A 20,063-nucleotide genomic window follows, 5' to 3' on the forward strand; every position below is an offset into this window, starting at 1 on the left:
GTGCTCAAGTCCCTGGAGTTGAACCCACACCCTTCTGATTCAGAGGCGAGAGTGCTACCCACTGAGCCACAGCTGACACAAGTTTAATTTGCAACACCTCAGAAAATGAAGCAATCCATGCCCTCATAAAGCAAGACCTGAATGACATTCAGGCTTGGGTTGATAAGTGGTAAGTAACATTCATTCTACACAAGTGCCAGACAATGACCATCTCCAATAAGTGAAAGTCTAACCACCTCCCCTTGATATCACTGCTATCATTGCTATCACTGAATCCCGCACCACCAACATCCTGGGGGTCACCATTGACCAGAAACATAACTGGACCAGCCGCATAAATACTGTGGCAACAAGAGCAGGCCAGAGGCTCAGTATTCCACGGCGAGTGTCTCGCCTCCTACCACCCCAAAGCCTTTCCAACACCTACAAGGCACAAGTCAGGATTGTGATGGAACACTCTTTATTTGTTTGGATGAGTGCAGCTCCAACAACACTCAAGAAGCTCTATCCAGGACAAAGCAAGCAGTTTGATTGGCAACCCATCCACCACCTTCAACATTCATTCCCTCCACCACAGGCGCACCGTGGCTGCAGTGTGCACCACGGATGCACTGCAGCAACTCGCCACGGCTTCTACTCCCAAACACACGAACCCTACCACCTGGAAGGATAAGGGCAGCAGGCGCATGGGAACACCATCACCTGCACATTTCCCTCCAAGTTACACACCATCCTGACTTGTAAATATATTGCCGTTCCTTCATCATCGCTGCGTCAAAGTACTGGAACTTCCTCCCTAACAGCACTGTGGGAGTACCACAAGGAATGCAGCAGTTCAAGAAGGCGGCTCACCACCACCTTCGTAAGGGCAAATAGGGATGGGCAATAAGTGCTGGCGACGCACACATCCTGGACCTAATTTTTTTAAAGTAGCACTTGAAGGAATCAACTAGCCAGATACTAAGTGAAACAATCCAGATTTAATTAACTGTAAAATTCAACATTTAGTAGTATTTTAATTCATCGGACATTATGGCTTTGATTGAAAGAGTGGAGACAGTTTGCCGCCTATGAAAGCCTCCCCACTTGGATATAATTTTCACAGCTGCCCACCCATACTGCCACAGTGGCATTGTGACCCTTGCCATCAAGTCGCACCTTAGTCTCTTCCCTATTTTTCTGGCACCTTCTAAACCTTCAAGCTCCTCATCCTATCCCACCCCGCTCACCTTTGTAAAAGCTTCATAGTCTACCCCATCCCTAATTTCTCCCCAAGCTATGCTTCCTCATTTTCTTTCAACCTCTGCACCAAGCAACTCTTCACTAACATACTCTGTATTCCAAGAATCCATACGAGATACTGTTCCCAGGTGCTATTTGAGCTCAGAAATGTTGTTCAAGCAGTCAGATACACTTCCTGGACTGTGACCATTCCACACACACAAAGTATTATGTCTATAAGCACTCGAGTAATGAATCCACGAGGCAAGGTATTGTACTTGAACTGTGGTGACCTTAGCCCATTTATTACAACTCCTGAGCGAGGGTACAGCATGGTGAGCTCCCTTTTATACCTGGTTACCTGTCGTGTACAGGTGACTCCTAGGTCTCCACCAGTTGCACCTTCTGGTGGTACAAGCACAGTATATACAGTATGAAGGTACATCCAGTAGTCTTATGTAACTACATTGAGTGTACAGGGAGTATACTTACATTACACATACACAACACAAAGCATCCTTACTTCCCACATCATAGAAGTATAATAAATCATGGGATCAGCTGTCTCCAATATTAAACTAAGTTGTTCTCCCTTAAAAGCTTAATACAATCAGACACAACAGCTTGGCGATTTAACGCCTCAAATTCACTTTAGTCCAACTGTACGCAAGGCTGAGCTCCTAAGACTAAACCATGAACTTCGCTAGTCCTTGACATTCCACAGCTCATTTACTGCAAATGTATACTCCTAATTTTCACAATAGTCCAACTGCCATAACAAAAAACAACCAATTGGTTGGAGAAAGAGCTAATTACACTATAACAACAACTTGCATTTATTATGGCACCTTTAACGTAGTAAAATGTCCCAAGGCGCTTCACAAGTGATTATCAAACAAAATTTGACATCGAGCCTCATGAGATAATAGGATAGATGACCAAATACTTGGTCACAGAGGTAGGTTACTTATGCAATAAATTATTTAAGCTATTACTGGTTCAAACCAGTCCACAGGTATAGCACCAAACATAAGTTTAAACTGGTCCTAGTATTAAACAGCTAAAATGAAGTGAATTAAAGTCAACCTGGAATAGAATAAAGAAATTTTTAAAAATCAGTATGTGGCATAATTACACCCATTGAAGCTAGATCTACACTTTAGCAGCTATTCATATTTTCTGTTGATTATACTAAGATCCATGACACATGGAACAATTTAACCAGTCTCTTTTATGCTTCCAAAATCAATCATTATTACCCTTGTTGCGAGCCTGGCAGACTTTGTTCCACCTGACACTGTGTTAAACAAATAGCGTACTTTTCCCACCATCTTTTGACAAGCTTGTAATATAGAGGTGGTATTGCAACAGCCCAGAGCTGCTCCCACGGTCAGCTGGTAAATCTTTTGCATAACTTCAGTCCAAGTGCTTAAGTAAGCATTTCCAAAACTGTTAGCGCAGTCTCACTGCCTGGTAGAAGGCCATGGATTTTGCACTGACCAACAACTTGTATTTATATAGTGCTTTAATGTGATAAATGTCCCAAGATACTTCAGATGTGAACATGGACAACAAGCAGCTGTGGGAGAAGAATGAAGGGAGATGATCAAACCCATGATCAAGGAGTTTGGTTCTCAGGAGGCTTTTTGAGGATCAAACTGTCAAAGAGCTCCACACAGTGATAACTACTGTCTGCCTGAATCGTCAGAACATGTCCATCATTATCTTTGATTTGGTCACCCTCATTTCCTCAACTCTGGAACAACACTTTAGTTTACAAACAACGACGGATAGGTAAAGACCATCTGGTCCATCGAGCCTGTCCCACACAATTGCAATACCTTATATATCACAACTTATACACTCCATTGTTTCATTGTAACTGGAGGCAGGTACTCATTCAGACGAGAGATGTCCTAATCTGTGCACAGCATGTTAAGTTGTTGCAGATTCAGACAATGAAATTCAGCTGTGTAATTGTAAGTGATGGCACGTGATACAGGATATGAGAGTGTAATGATTATGGTACTAGGCTAGCAACCCAGAGTTTGAGAGTTTAATTTCCACCATAGCAACTTCTGACATTGAATCCAATAAACTTGGTAATTTTTGGATTGGTAGCAGGAAACAAAAAAAACCCCATGAAAGCTTCCAGACTCTTGTAAAGACCAATTGATTCACTGATGTTCTTCAGGGAAGGGATCCCTACTCAGTCTGGCCTACATGTGACTCCAATCCCACAATATTTGGTAGTCTCTTAATGTCCTCTGAAATGTCCGAGCAAGCCATTCGGTTGTAAAAAAAAATAGTACTGTCTCAGGGCAATTAGGGTTGGGGAATAAAAGAACCTTGTCAGCATCGCCCACATCCCAAAGCAATTTTATTTAAAATGCCTGTGTGATCCATGGATTTTGCTATTGCTGTTGATGTACCACTTTAGTTACAACAACACCTACATTTACATAGCACCTTTAATGTAGTAAAACGTCCCAAAGCCCTCCATGGGAGCGTTTACAAATTTGACACCAAGCCGCACAAGGAGATACTAGGACAGATGACCAAAAGCTTGGTCAAAGAGGTAGGTTTTAAGGAGCATCTTAAAGGAAGAGAAGTTTATGGAGAAAATTCCAGACCTTGAAAGAAAGACTTCCATTTATATAGCATCTTTTGCGACATCCCAAAGCACTTTACAGCCAATTAAATAATATTCAAGTGCCATCCTTGTTTAATGTAGGAAATGCAGCAGCCAATTTGCACACAGCAAGCTCCCACAAACAGCAATGTGATAATGGTTAGATAATCTGTTTTAGTGAGACTGATTGAGGGATAAATATTGGCCAAGACACCAGGGATAACTTGCCGCTCTTCTTTGAAATAGTGACATGGGGGGGCCGAAATTCAGGGTCCAGATAAGGCCTGTTTCTGGCGTTTTGCGGCGGCCATGCAACAGAATTGAGTGGCCGCTACATTGCAGACCAATGGCCGCCCCGGCCCAAATTCAGGTCGGGGATTTTTCGGGCTGTCCCCGCTTCCCCTGCGCTGACTCACCTGTAGAAGACTCCAACCCATATTTAGTAAAAAAAAATTGTTGCCCCTCTGCGCGGTGCCCCTGACAGCTTTCTCTGTTGGTGCACCTTCTCCTGACTGTGTGCAGCCCGGCAACACTTTAAGGGGAGGGCCCACTGCCGTGGCCGCCATGTTATTTTTGCTGGCCGACTTCCCAATCAGCCGGCAAAATGTTGACCCCGGAATCGGCCGGGCCGCCAACAGGCAGCCTGGCATCTGCTCTTGGGTGCCAAGCTGCTGGCCCGGCCGAAACCCTCCCTGATGACCCAGTGGCCGAAGATAAAAAATGCCAAGAGTCTCTCCCCTTTAACGGAGGGGAGCCGGCTTGATGGCACTCACGCACTGTGACGTCATCACCGCTCCGCCACTGAGCGGTGGAGTCTCGATCCTGCCCCAACTTGCATCCCTCAGCCTGACTTACCGCCACACTTCTGCCCCCAATATGACCGACTTCCGGTCCAACATTAAAAAAATGACTTAAGTGCCGAAAGCCAATCGAGAGGCCACCTCAACGCTCCACCTGAGATAGCAGACGGGGCCTCGGTTTAATGTTTCATCTGAAAGATGGCACCGCCAACAGTGCAGCATTCCCTCAGTACTGCACTGGACTGTCAGCCTAGATTTTTGTCCTGAAGTCCCTGGAATGGAACTTGAACCCACAACTTTCTGACTTGGAGGCAAGCGTGCTACCCACTGAGCCATGGCTGACACTGCTTGGGGCCAAGACAGCTGAAAGCACGGACACCAATGGTGAAGTGATGAAATGGTGGAGTTACATCAATAACAGCTTAAATTTATTTTGGATTATTAAAATCTTTACATAATATGCAAAAATGATTGGATAGGTGCATATGGAATTTCTCCTGTTTGTTCAGTGTCAGTGATGGCAAGCAGTTTGGAAGTGTTGATCATTGAAAAGCCATGGCATGGTCTGCTGGAAGTGACCACAGTAAGAAAACTGTCAGTGACTCACTGCTAAAGGAGGAGGGAACAAATCAGCGAGAGTCCCCATTCATGATTGCTGTCCAGTGGACCTCTCAATATTTGGATATTAGGTGGCGAGAGGATCAGACTCATCTATGATGGCCTTCCTGTGTTGGATATCCTACCACTGCTCATTATCAAAGGTTACACATGAAGAATGGTACTCATCAATGGAACAATAACCAGAAGGGGAGAAATTAGAAAAAATAAATGAAATTGTGGATTTGGATTTGATAGGTTTAACTGATAACTAGCCAAACATACAAATTGAGCCTAATTCACACATCCCTGCTTTGCCAGCTCCTGCTCAATGTGCTCTGCTAAGCTCTCTCAAATGCTTGTGGTATTCAAGTCTACTTGTTTATTCTCTTTACATTACTGGTTCATGCATCATCTGTCAAATTAAATTATATGATTATTACTGTAAAGTCATTTAGATAAAATTTTTAGCTCGCAGATCAAAAATCAATATTTTTTTAGTTTTGCAATGTGCTTTTTATAGTTTTCTTGTATAATTTCCTACTGTATCTTTATTCAGTGTATTGACTGATTTTCATTGGACTTAATTAGATATAGACAATATGATAGAAAAGCGGTCTTTTCCAAGTATTGATTTATCCCAAGAGACTTTATTTTCTCATAATATTACTTTACAGTTTTAGCACATGTTTTTATATTTACTTCATGTTTACTTAGGATCAACAATAGTTCTTTCACACCAATATTGTTTAAGATTATATATAATCAGTGTATATGCTGATACAAATCATAATGTTACACATTTACCCATGCGAAAAGTGGGCAATAATAAGCTGTTTGTTGATGGCTGCATGTATTTTCAGACATTCCCATGTTTTCTTTCACATGACCAATATACTGGTCTTCATTGGTCTTTATAATAAATTTGCTGGCCTATATAATGAACCCAATGATAACTTGGTATCAAGTTACCCAATGGTAGCTTCTAGATTGGAAGTCTGAGGCATGAGTCAGGAATGTGATGGAATACTCTCCACTTGCCTGGATGAGTACAGCTCGATCAACATTGAAGAAGCTCGACACCATCCAGGACAAAGCAGCCTGCTTGATTGGCACCTCTTCCACCACCTTAAATATTCAGTCCATCCACCACAAACGCACCGTGGCTGCAGTGTGTACCATTTACAAGATGCACTGCAGCAACTCGCCAAGGCTTCTTCGGCAGCACTCCCAACCCCGCGGCCTCCACCACTTAGAAGTCAAGGACAGCAGGCACACAGGAACACCATGACCTCCAAGTTCCCCTCCAAGACACACACCATCCTGACTTGGAAATATATCGCCGTTCCTTCATCGTCGCTGGGTCAAAATACTGCAACACCTGAACAGCAATGTGGGAGTACCTTCACCGCACAGACTTCAGTGGTTCAAGAAGGTGGCTCACCACCACCTTCTCAAGGGCAATTAGGGATGGGCAATAAATGTTGGCCTTGCCCACATCCATGAATTAATTTTTAAAAAACACCCAATTTTTTTGATATACTTAGAATTTGCAACTGCTGGAATATGAGATGACTTGTCCCCTGAAGTAATCTTTGGTAGACTGCCAGGCAGTCACAAATTCCTGGAAATACAATCTTAGCTCTACAAGGTAGCCATTTTTAAAATCTTATGTACGGGGGAAATCTGAATCCATTCCCCATGCCGTTTTGAAGCTATAGTGTAATCCACGATTGACACTTTCCCCACACGGTGTGTGACTGAGCCAGACAGACAGGGAAGATCCCAGGTTTAGTCCCCGGTTTGCGTTGTCTTAACGTATCTTAGCATTGAGGACACTTCAGTTGTCCTCAAACTCCCTACGCAAGGGAATGACAACTGCACCGTTGAGAACCATTCAGTGTGTCCTTTTGGAAAATGTTTCTGTGAGAACAAGATCATAAGAAATAGGAGCAGGAGTTGGACATTTGGTCCCTCAAGCCTGCTTCGCCATTCAATAAGATCATGGCTGACCTGGTCTTGGCCTCAACTCCACTTTCCTGCCCACTCCCCATAGCACTTGACTCCTTAATCATTTAAAAATCTGTCTATCCCCACCTTAAATATATTCAATGACGCAGCCTCCACAGCTCTCTGGGGTAGAAAATTCCAAAGATTCACAACCCTCTGAGAGAAGAAATTTCTCCTCATCTCTGTCTTAAAAGGGCGACCCCTTATTCTGAAACTATGCCCCCTAATTCTAGATTTCCCCTATGAGGGGAAACATCCTCTCTGCAGCTACCCTGTAAACCCCCCTCAGAATCTTATATGTTTCAATAAGATTACCTCTCATTCTTCTAAACTCCAACCTGCTCAACCTTTCTTCATAAGACAACCCATTCATCTCAGGAATCAACCTTGTGAACATTCTCTGAACTGCCTCCAATGCAAGCATATCCCTCCTTAAATAAGGAGACCAAAACTGTATGCAGTACTCCAGGTGTGGTCTCAACAACGCCCTGTACAGTTGTAGCAAGACTTCCCTATTTTTATACTTCATCACTTTTGCAATAAAGGCCAACATTCCATTTGCCTTCCTAATTATGTGCTGTACCTGCATGCTTTTTGTATTTCATGTACAAGGACCCCCAGATCTCTCTGTACCGCAGCATTTTGTAGTCCCTCTCCATTTAAATAATCATTTGTTTTTTTATTCCTCCTACTAAAGTGGATAACCTCACATTTTCCCACATTATATTCCATCTGCCAGATTTTTGCCCACTCACTTAATCTGTCTATATCCCTTTGCAGATTTTTTGTGTCCTCTTCACAACTTGCTTTCCCACCCATCTTTGTATCATCGGCAAATTTGGCTACATTACACGCGGTCCTTTCATTCAAATCATTAATATAGATTGTAAATAGTTGAGGCCCCAGCACTGATCCATGTGGCACCCCACCAGTTACAGTTTGCCAACCTGAAAATGACCCATTTATTCCGATTCTCTGTTTCCTGTTATTTAGCCATTCCTCTATCTATGCTAATATATTATCCCAACCTGTGAGCTCTTGTCTTGTGCAGTAACCTTTTATGTGGCACCTTACCGAATGCCTTCTGGAAATCCAAATACACTACATCTACTGATTTCCCTTTATCCACTCTGCTTGTTACATCCTCAAAGAATGATAGCAAATTTGTCAAACATGATTTCCCTATCATAAAACCATGCTGACTCTGCTTGACTGCATTATGATTTTCTAAATGTCCTGCAACTACCTACTTAATGATGGATTCCAGCATTTCCCAATGACAGATGTTAGGCTAACTGGTCTAAAGTCTCCTTCTTTCTGTCTCCCTCCTTTCTTGAATAGGGGCGTTACATTTGCAGTTTTTAAATCCACTGGGACCTCTCCAGAATCCAAGGAATTATGGTAGATTACAACCACTGCATCCACTATCATGCTTTGTAGGGATGCCCCGATCATGAAATAGCCAGTCAACACTTACAATCTAGGTTCACACATGGAGCATAGTTTGGTGGGTGAGGTACTGGAGGGCTGTTGGTGGCTGTGGAACTATGCCCAGCATGAATCAGTCTTCAAGAGAGATACGGGGGTGGGGGGAGGGTAAAATGGTAAGAAATAAAAAGCCATTTCACCATCACAGGCTTCCCATCTTTAAATACTTCAGCTGCAATTTTGCATATGCCGAAGGCCTTTCTTGTCTTCATTAGCCTTAATACCTATTCAATCTCCTACAACATTACTTCTCTCTTCATTTGCTTTGCTGATTTGACCAGCACTTCAGTTATCGCAGAATTTTTTTGACCCTACTGCGAGTCATTTTCTGAATAGTATCACCTGATCGCTCTCTGCTTAAGAACTCATAAAACCACTGCTGCTTTATGTGCAGAATGCCTTCCTCCTAACATTGTTCTTTAATGTTCTTGCTCTTCAATAGTTCTAGACCAATGATCTTTTCTTATACAGGGTTCCTTCCTTATGCCGATGTTCAAAACACAATATTCCTGTCAGCTTGTCTAATGCATTTCCATTTGTGAGTCAGTCTTGGCTCAATGATAGCAACCTCGTTTCTGAGCCAGAAGGTCATGGATTCAAGCCACATTCCTCAGATTGAGCACATATTCTTTGCTCAGAGTCCATTGTAGTACTGTTGTTCAGATGAGACATTAAACTGAGTCTTGTCTGCCCTCTCAGGTGAATGTAAAAGATCCTATGACAATATTCGAATAAGAGCACAGGAGTTCTCTTGGTATCCTGCCCAACATTTATCCCTCAACCAATATCAGTAAGATAGTTTATTTGGTCATTTATTTCATTCAATGGAATATATTCATTGAGAATTTTGGAATATTTCTTTAAAGGTTTGCCACTGCTTATTTACCTTCATACCTTTTAATCTAATTTCCCAATCTACCTTAACTAACTTGCCCCTCCTACCTAGATAATAGGCTTTATTTAAGTTTAAGACTCTTGTTTCCAATTGAAGTATTCCACTCTCAAACTCAATGTGAAATGTTATATTATGATCACTCTTCCTCAGAGAGTCCTTTACTATCAGATTACGAATTACAGCTTCTCATCCGTATGGACTCAGGACAGGGATTGTTTGAGGCTCGAGTAGAATTCCTCTTTGGTCTCATCTGTTGCGTCGAGTGTTGGGGCGTACGTGCTGATGACTGTGGCCTGTGGTGCACTGGTTCCAGTCTAGGGTGAGCGGGAGAGTCATGAGACATTTGCTTATCCCACAGAAGGAGTCTCTGAGATGGTGCACCAGCTCATTCTTGATGGCGAAGCCAACTCCATGCAGGCGACATTCTTCTTCTGGTTTGCCTTTCCAGAACAAAGTGGAACCACTACCAGTAAACAAACTGGTAGCAATACAGTGTAGGAGGATTTCCTGGGTTTTCTAGACCAATATGTCGAGGAATCAACTAGAGAGCTGGCCATCCTAGACTGGGTGTTGTGTAATGAGAGAGGATTAATTAGCAATCTTATTGTGCGAGACCCCTTGGGGAATTCTTCATTAAGATGGAGAGTGACACAGTTAATTCAGAGACTAGGGTCCTGAACTTAAAGAAAGGTAACTTCGATGGTATGAGATGTGAATTGGCTAGGATAGACTGGTGAATGATACTTAAAGGGTTGACGGTGGATAGGCAATGGCAGACATTTAAAGATGACATGGATGAACTTCAACAATTGTACTGGCGTAAAAATAAAATGGGGAAGGTGACTCAACCATGGCTAACAAGAAAAATTTGGGATCGTGTTAAATCCAAGGACGAGGCATATAAATTGGCCAGAAAAAGCAGCAAACCTGAAGACTCGGAGAAATTTAGAATTCAGCAGAGGAGGACAAAGGGTTTAATTAGGAGGGGGGAAATAGTGTATGAGAGTAAGCTTGCAGGGAACATAAAAACTGACTGCAAAAGCTTCTATAGATATGTAAATAGAAAAAGATTAGTGAAGACAAATGTAGGTCCATTGCAGTCAGAATCAGGTGAATTTATAATGGAGAACAAAGAAATGGCAGACCAATTGAACAAATATTTTGGTTCTGTCTTTACTAAGACACAAATAACCTTCCGGAAATATTAGGAGACCGAGGGTCTAGCGAGAAGGAGGAACTGAAGGAAATCCTTATTAGTCAGGAAGTTGTGTTAGGGAAATTGATGGGATTGAAGTCCGATAAATCCCCAGGACCTGATAGTCTGCATCCCAGAGTACTTAAGGAAGTGGCCCTAGAAATAATGGATGCATTGATGGTCATTTTCCAACATTCTATAGACTTTGGATCAGTTCCTATGGATTGGAGGGTAGCTAATGTAACCCCACTTTTTAAAAAAAGGAAGGAGAGAGAAAACGGAATTATAGACCAGTTAGCCTGACATCAGTAGTGGGAAAATGTTGGAATCAATTATTAATAGTAGCGCATTTGGAAAGCAGTGACAGGATCGAGCCAAGTCAGCATGGATTTATGAAGGGGAAATCATGCTTGACAAATCTGCTAGAATTTTTTGAGGATGTACCTAGTAGAGTGGACAAGGGAGAACCAGTGGATGTGTTGTATTTAGAATTTCAAAAGGCTTTTGACAAGGTCCCACATAAGAGATTAGTGTGCAAAATTAAAGCACATGGTATTGGGGGCAATGTATTGATGTGGATATAGAACTGGTTGGCAGACAGGAAGCAAAGAGTAGGAACAAACATGTCCTTTTCAGAATGGCAGGCAGTGACTAGTGGGGTACCACAAGGTTTGGTGCTGTGACCCCAGCTATTTACAATATACATTAATGATTTCGACGAAGGAATTGAATGTAATATCTCCAAGTTTGCAGATGACACTAAACTGGCTGGCAGTGCGAACTGCGAGGAGGCTGCTAAGAGGCTGCAGGGTGACTTGGACAGGTTAGGTGAGTTGTCAAATGTATGGCAGATGCAGTATAATGTAGATAAATGTGAGGTTATCCACTTTGGTGGTAAAAACAGGAAGGCAGAATATTATCTGAACGGTGACAGATTAGGAAAAGGGAAGGTGGAACGAGACCTGGTTGTCATGGTACATCAGTCACTGAAAGTTGGCATGCAGGTACAGCGGGCGGTGTAGAAGGCAAATGGCGTGTTGGCTTTCATAGCGAGAGGATTTGAGTATAGGAGCAGGGAGGTCTTTCTGCAGTTGTACAGGGCCTTGGTGAGGCCACACCTTGAATATTGTGTACAGTTTTGGTCTCCTAATCTGAGGAAGGACATTCTTGCTATTGACGGACTGCAGTGAAGGTTCACCAGACTGATTCCCGGGATGGCATGACTGACATATGAAGAAAGACTAGATCGACTAGGCTTATATTCATTGGAATTTAGAAGAATGAAAACGGATCTCATAGAAACATATAAAATTCTGACGGGATTGCACAGGTTAGATGCAGGAAGAATGTTCCCGATGTTGGGGAAGTCCAGAACCAGGGGTCACAGTCTAAGGATAAGGGGTAAGCCATTTAGGACCAAGATGAGGAGGAACTTCTTCACTCACAGAATTGTGAACCTGTGGAATTCTCTATCACAGAAAGTTGTTGAGACCAGTTCGTTAGATATATTCAAAAGGGAATTAGAGTGGCCCTTACGGCTAAAGGGATCAAGGGGTATGGAGAGAAAGCAGGAATGGGGTACTGAATTTGCATGATTAGCCATGATCATATTGAATGGTGGTGCAGGCTCGAAGTGCCGAATGGCCTACTCCTGCACATATTTTCTATGTTTCTATGTTTTTCCTTGAACTGGTCTTCCCCTGCCCACCGGGTCTCACTTAGGGCGGCGATGTCAACGTCGAAATGTCGGAGTTCCCTGGCAACGATAGCAGTGCGACGATCCGGCTTGTCGTTGTTGGGATTGACCATTCCAGGTCCCGAACTTCATTTTGTTGGGTGGAAGATGCCTGTGCGTGAGTTCTTTTGCACACCGGCTACCACACGGGCTTAGCAGAGCAAGATTTTGGTCCAGTTGCAAGATGGTCCGAGACATCTGGAGACCAGGCCCTTCTATATGGCTCAGAGACATGGACTATATACAGCAGATATCTCAAAGCGCTGGAGAAGTACCACCAGTGCTGCCTCAGCAAGATCCTGCAAATCCACTAGGAGGATAGACGCACCAACATTCATGTTCTCGCTCAGGCCAACATCCGCAGCATTGAAGCAGTGACCACGCTTGATCAGCTCCATTGGGCAGGCCACATCGTCCGCATGCCCGACACGAGACTCCCTAAGCAAGCGCTCTACTTGGAGCTCTGACATGGCAAGCAAGCCCCAGGTGGGCAGAGGAAATATTTCAAAAACACCCTCTAAGCCTCCTTGATAAAGTACAACATTCCCACCAGCACCTGGAAATTCCTGGCTCAAGACCGCCCAAAGTGGAGGAAGAGCATCCGGGAGGGTGCTAAGCACCTCGAGTCTCGTCGCCAAGACAATGCAGAAACCAAGCGCCGACAGCGGAAGAAGCCAGTGGCAAACCAGGCTCCCCACCCACCCTTTCCTTCAACCACTGTGTGCCCCACCTGTGGCACAGACTGTAATTCCTGCATTGGACTGTACAGCCACCTGAGAACTCACTTTTAGAGTGGAAGCAAGATTTAGGGACTGCCTATGATGATGACTAATAACACAATACAAGATCTAAAATAGCCTGTTCCCTGGTTGGTTCCATGACTTGTTCTTGGAAACTGTCTCAAATGCATTCCATGAACTCATCCTCCAGACGACCTTTGCCAATTTCATTTGCCTAGTCTATCGATTTTATATAGATTTAGCATAACCTCCTGGCTTTTGTACTCTTTGCCACTATTTATAAAGCCCAGGATCCCACATGCTTTATTGACTGCGTTGTTAGCCTGTCCTGCCACTTTGAAAGATTTGTGTACAAACACTCCCAGGTCTCTTTCTTCCAGAGCCCCCTATAAAATTGTACCATTTAGCATGTATTGTCTCTCCTCATTCCTCCTACCAAAATGTTTCACCTTACACTTTCCTGTGATGAACTTCATCTGCCATGTGTCCACTTACTCCTGTATCCTGTTTATTTCCACTTGAAGTATATTACTATCTTCCTCACTGTTTACTACACTTCCAAGTTTCACGTTATCTTCAAATTTTGAAATTATGCCCTGTATTCCAAAGTTCAAGTTATTAATGTATATCAAAACAACAATGGTCCTAGTACTGAATCCTGGGGAACACCACTGTATATCTCCCTCCAGTCGGAAAAATGGCCATTCACCACAACTCTCTGTTTTCTATCCCTTAGACAATTTTGTATCCATGCTGTTACTGCCTCTTTTATCCCATGGGCTTCAAGTTTGCTAACAAGCTTAATAGGTGGTACTTTATCCATCGTCTTATGAAAGTCCATGTATAGACAACAACAACTGCATTGCCCTCATCCACCCTCTCGTTATCTCATCAAAAAACTCAATCAAGTTAGTCAAAGATAATTTGCCCTAAACAAATCCGAGCTGGCTATCCTTTATTAATCCATGGATTATAAGAACATAAGAAACAGGAACAGGAGTAGGCCATACGGCCCCTCAAGCCTGCTCCGCCATTCAATAAGATCATGGCTGATCTGATCATGGACTCAGCTCCACTTCCCCGCCCGCTCCCCATAACCCCTGATCCCCTTATCATTTAAGAAACTGTCTATTTCTGTCTTAAATTTATTCAATGTCCCATCTTCCACAGCTCTCTGAGGCAGTGAATTCCACAGATTTACAACCCTCTGAGAAGAAATTTCTCTTCATCTCTGTTTTAAATGGGCGACCCCTTATTCTAAGATCATGGCTGTCATGTATCCTACATGGCTACTGTTGGTACTATCACAAGGTGTGCCACCAGAGGGCACAGCAGCAGGAGACTTGTAGGCTACCTGTACAGGTGTGCCTGGCCTAGTATAAAAGGCAGGCCACCAAGTGTGATCCTCACTCTGGAGTTAGCAAATAAAGGACTACGGTCACTACAGTTCAATTACATCACATTGCTTCGTAGAGTCATTATTAGAGCATCTAAGGACACAACAATTGGCGACGAGATTATGAACTTTCCCAAGAAAATGGCTACCCTTGGTACATTGCAGCAATTCGCCGATGGTGATGATTGGGACACCATTGTGGAGCGGCTTGACCATTTCTTCACAGCAAACGACATGGCAGGAGATGACCCCACCACACTGGCTGATAAGCGCAGAGCTATCTTACTAACCAGTTGTGGGCCCACCGTCTATGGCCTCGTCAGGGACTTGCTGGCACCAGCGAAGACAACGACCAAGACGTACAAGGAGCTCGGAACCCTGATCCATGAGCAACTCAAGCCCAAGGAGAGCATCCTCACAGGCAGACACCGGTTCTACACCCACCGACGGCCCGAAGGCCAGGAAATCACGAAATACGCCGCAGACCTCAGGAGGCTGGCGGCACCGTGTGAGTTTGGCAACCACCTCAACGAAGCGCTGCGGGACATTTTTGTCATTGGAATTGGCCATGAGGACCTTCTTCATAAGCTACTGTCGGTGGATACCACAGTCACATTGCAGAAGGCCATCTCCGTGAGCCAGGCATTCATGACCTCGACCTGCGGCTCTAGGCAGATGACTCACCCTCAGGACTCAAACCCGGCAGGTACTGTGCACAGAGTGGCGCCGTTTAGAGGCTGGACTATAGAACGCGAAGCCTCTCAGGGAAGAGAGAACAGGCCCCCGAGTCCCTTAACTCCGAGTCCGCCGAGGGGGGCTAATCGAGTAGCTCCATGCTGGCATTGTGGAGGGAATCACAGGGCTCACCAGTGCCGCTTTAAAGACTATGTATGCAAAGGCTGCAACACAAAGGGCCACCTCCAGCGAATGTGTAAGAGAAATATGACTCACTGTGTCTGTAAATTCCTGTCCCTGCAGTACAGATTCACCCGAGGCACATACTGAAGTCAAGGTCACTCAGGACCTGCACCTTTATTACACAGCTCTCGAATGCCACACTTGCCTGAGACCTGTCCTTATATATCTGTCTGGGACAGATATCCAGTGTCTCCTGCAAGTGCACCCCTGTTGATAAGGTAAGCTAGTGGTTACAGGTCATCTCTAGTTAGAGTCATGTATAGCATGGTAAGATGCAGTTATGCACAGTAGCGTGAGATACATGACAGTGACGATGAAGAGTCTGCAGATGGCCATGAATCCAGCGCGGATTATGAAATGATAGGCAGCGAGGCAGCTCAGCCCCACGATGAGGTATATAGCAAGTTTACCTGCACCACCGAGTGTTCTCCGCTGAAGATGCAAGTCAGGATAGATGGCATTCCAGTCTTCATGGAAGTGGACACAGGGGCGAGCCAGTAAGTAATGAATCAAGAAGCCTTTGAGAGGCTATTGGACAATCAAGCTGAACGACCCAAGTTGGTCCCGGTTCAGGCAAAGCTGCGCACCTACACCGATGAAATTATCCCAGTCGTTGGTAGTGCGAATGTAAAGGTACTCCATGATGGCGCGGTGCACAAGTTACCTCTGTGGATTGTTACAGGTGATGGACCAACGCTGCTCGGCAGAAGGTGGATGGAGAAGATCCAATGGAAGTGGGAAGACTTCAACCCTCCAGCGATCGACGTCCCCCATGCTCAGAGGCAGAGCAAGTCCTCACCTGAGCGTGGACCCGGCACCAGAGAGCAGACCAGCACAGCACCCGAGATACAGACCGCTCAGCACAACTGCGTAGAGATGACCCAGCTGAGAAGACCCGAACACACATTCCAGGCTCCAGTGGCAGGACTCCGGAGGAAGAAAATCAGATCCAGAGGCTACTTCCCGGCTTCGGTGGCAGAACCTGGGGAGAAGAGGATCTCCGCAGTCGACATAGTGGATGGAGGAAAGATAGCACCCAAACCACAAGGTGAGGCGCTGAAGTAAAAGATGGTCGCGGCCAGACCACGAGGTGCAGTGCTGATGGAGCAACACGTGGCACCAAACAGAGAAAAGGATTGAGGTAAACATAGAAACATAGAAAGTAGGTGCAGGAGTAGGCCATTCGGCCCTTCGAGCTTGCACCACCATTCAATATGATCATGGCTGATCATGCAACTTCAGTACCCCATTTCTGCTTTCTCTCCATACCCCTTGATCCCTTTAGCCATAAGGGTCACATCTTACTCCCTTTTGAATATATCTAACGACTGGCCTCAATAACTTTCTGTGGTAGAGAATTCCACAGGTTCACAATTCTCTGAGTGAAGAAGTTGCTCCTCATCTCGGTCCTAAATGGTTTACCCCTTATCCTTAGACTGTGACCCCTGGTTCTGGACTTCCCCAACATCGGGAACATTCTTCCTGCATCTAACCTGTCCAATCCCGTCAGAATTTTATATGTTTCTATGAGATCCCCTCTCATTCTTCTAACTTCCAGTGAATATAAGCCTAGTCGATCCAGTCTTTCTTCATATGTCAGTCCTGCCATCCCGGGAATCAGTCTGGTGAACCTTCGCTGCACTCCATCAATAGCAAGAATATCCTTCCTCAGATTAGGAGACCAAAACTACACACAATACTCAAGCTGTGGTCTCACCAAGGCCCTGTACAACTGCAGTAAAACCCCCCAGCTCCTATACTCAAATCCCCTCACTATGAAGGCCTGCATGCCATTGGCTTTCTTTATTGCCTGCTGTACCTGCATGCCTACCTTCAATGACTGATGTACCATGACACCCAGGTCTCGTTCCACCTTTCCTTTTACTAATCTGTCACCATTCAGATAATAATCTGCCTTCCTGTTTTTGCCACCAAAGTGGAAAACCTCACACTTATCCAAGTTATACTGCATCTGCCATGCATTTGCCCATTCTCCTAACCTGTCCAAGTTCCCCTGCAGCCTCCTATCATCCTCCTCGCAGTTCGCAATGCCACCCAGCTTAGTGTCACCTGCAAACTTGAGATATTACACTCAATTCCTTCATCTAAATCATTAATATATATTGTAAATAGCTGGGGTCCCAGCACTGAACTCTGCGGCATCCCACTAGTCACTGCCTGCCATTCTGAAAAGAACCCGTTTATTCCCACTCTTGCTTCTTGTCTGCCTACCAGTTCTCTATCCACGTCAATACATTACCCCCAATACCATGTATCTTAATTTTGCACACTAATCTCTTGTGTGGGACCTTGTCAAAAGCCTTTTGAAAGTCCAAATACACCACATCCACTGTTTCTTCCTTGTCCACTCTGCTAGTTACATCCTCAAAAAACTCTAGAAGATTTGTCAAGCATGATTTCCCTTTCATAAATCCATGCTGACCTGGACCAATCCTGTCACTGCTTTCCAAATGTGCTGCTATTACATCTTTAATAGTTGATCCCACCACCGATGTAAGGCTAACCAGTCTATAATTCCCTGTTTTCTCTCTCCCTCCTTTTTTAAAAAGTGGTGTTACATTAGCTACCCTCCAATCCATAGGAACTGAACCAGAGTCCATGGAATGTTGGAAAATGACCACCAAGCAAAGCAAGCAAGGCTCTCTTACAGGAGGCCTGCAACCTACAATTAAAGGGACAGTTCCACACACTCAAGCAATGTAATAGCAACTGTAAGTTAGAGATAAAATGTGTAACTGACGATCAGAGTTGTGTACATGCAATAAGCAAGGAAAAGTCGCGCGATCATGTAAAATGTATAACTGATGATCTGAATTGTGTACATGCAACCAGCGAGGAAAAGTCGCGCGATCGCGATTGGAACTACAGAGTATCCATCATAAGTAATGAAAAGTTGTGCGATGTAGGATTTCAACTGCACGCAGCCAATGCAGCGGGCAGACACCCATCGGAAGCACACAGGTCCAGCGAGCTACCCAATGCTGTAGCCTGCGTCCCAGGGTCGAGAGTTATGCACCATAGAGTGTGGCCACAAGCAGACAACACACACGAGCAACAGAGCAAGTGAGCTCAGCAGGGCAACCGCACCGGTATCGATACCCTGCCCCTGATCGGCTCCACCTCTCAGGCACCCGATGGCACCAACTGCCACGAGCCTGAAAGAGCAGACTGTGCTAAGGCACAATCCCCGGACCCCATTTGCACCAAGGCCATACCTAAATGAAGGGTCACCCGCTACAGTCCACACCAAAGGGGACCGGGACCAGCCAGGATCCCAAACCAAACAACACCCAGGCCAGCGAGTCAGCAGTTCCCTGTGCACTGCTAGACAACAGCTCCTCAGGGATCAACAGCGACCCAGGGCGCAAAGATAGGACAGGGAGGTCACAGGCATCTGTGAACCTGCCCGACGCTAGGAGCAACGGCAATAGTCCCAACAGCAGGCAACTTGAGCCAACCGGGTTCCTACTGCAAGCACTGGGCATCACACCATCACCAGACTGCAGGGACACCATTCAGCAGTTCTGGAACTAGTTTGTCCTCACGCACTGGTCACCGTATCAATAATGTATCTCACCAGTCTAACGTACTTGTCTCACAACGGAACCACAAATGTAATGCAACCTTGTTTTTCTGAACTTGAACGCACTGAGCCTCCGGCATAATCTATATGTGGTTGGGGCCGGGGGGTTGGGGGGGCGGGGGGGGGGGTGTGGGGGGCGGTAGAATGGAGTGGTCAGGGATGCATACAAAAAGCAACCACCAGCACACTACTGCACCAACCACTCACCCAAGATTGTAACGACCTGCCAAGGGTCAATCAGATACAGCCGAGATAGAGCTAAGCCCAGAGCACAGTCAATGCAGAGGCGATTTGCACGAAAGGCTCAGGGGAGAGTGATGTCATGTATCCTACATGGCTACTGTTGGTACTATCACAAGGTGTTCCACCAGAGGGCACAAAAGTGGGAGACTTGTAGGTTACCTGTACAGGTGTGCCTGGCCTACTATAAAAGGCTGGCCACCAGGTGTGATCCTCACTCTGGAGTTAGCAAATAAAGGACTATGGTCACTACAGTTCAAGTACAACACATTGCCTCGTGGAGTCATTATTAGAGCATCTAAGGACACAACAGTGCCCTCTAGTTCTAGTCTCCCCCATCAGTGGAAACATCCTCTCTGTATCCACCTTGTTAAGCCCCCTCAAAATCTTATACATTTTGATAAGATCACCTCTCATTCTTCTGAATTCCAATGAGTAGAGGCCCAACCTACTCAACCTTTCCTCATAAGTCAACCCCCTCATCCCCGGAATCAACCTAGTGAACCTTCTCTGAACTGCCTCCAAAGTAACAATATCCTTTTGTAAATATGGAAACCAAAACGCAGTATTCCAGGTGTGTCCTCACCAATAC

General features: G+C 44.9%; 1 protein-coding gene across 1 annotated transcript in view; it reads left to right on the forward strand.

Moving 5' to 3' along the window:
• mnx1 (motor neuron and pancreas homeobox 1) overlaps positions 1-20,063 on the forward strand; it is a 94,121-nt gene that overhangs the window by 9,515 nt on the left and 64,543 nt on the right. The gene's annotated exons all lie outside the window — the stretch shown is intronic.

The sequence above is a fragment of the Pristiophorus japonicus genome, chromosome 5, assembly GCF_044704955.1.
Source record: "Pristiophorus japonicus isolate sPriJap1 chromosome 5, sPriJap1.hap1, whole genome shotgun sequence".
In the NCBI taxonomy this organism is placed as follows: Eukaryota; Metazoa; Chordata; class Chondrichthyes; family Pristiophoridae; genus Pristiophorus; species Pristiophorus japonicus.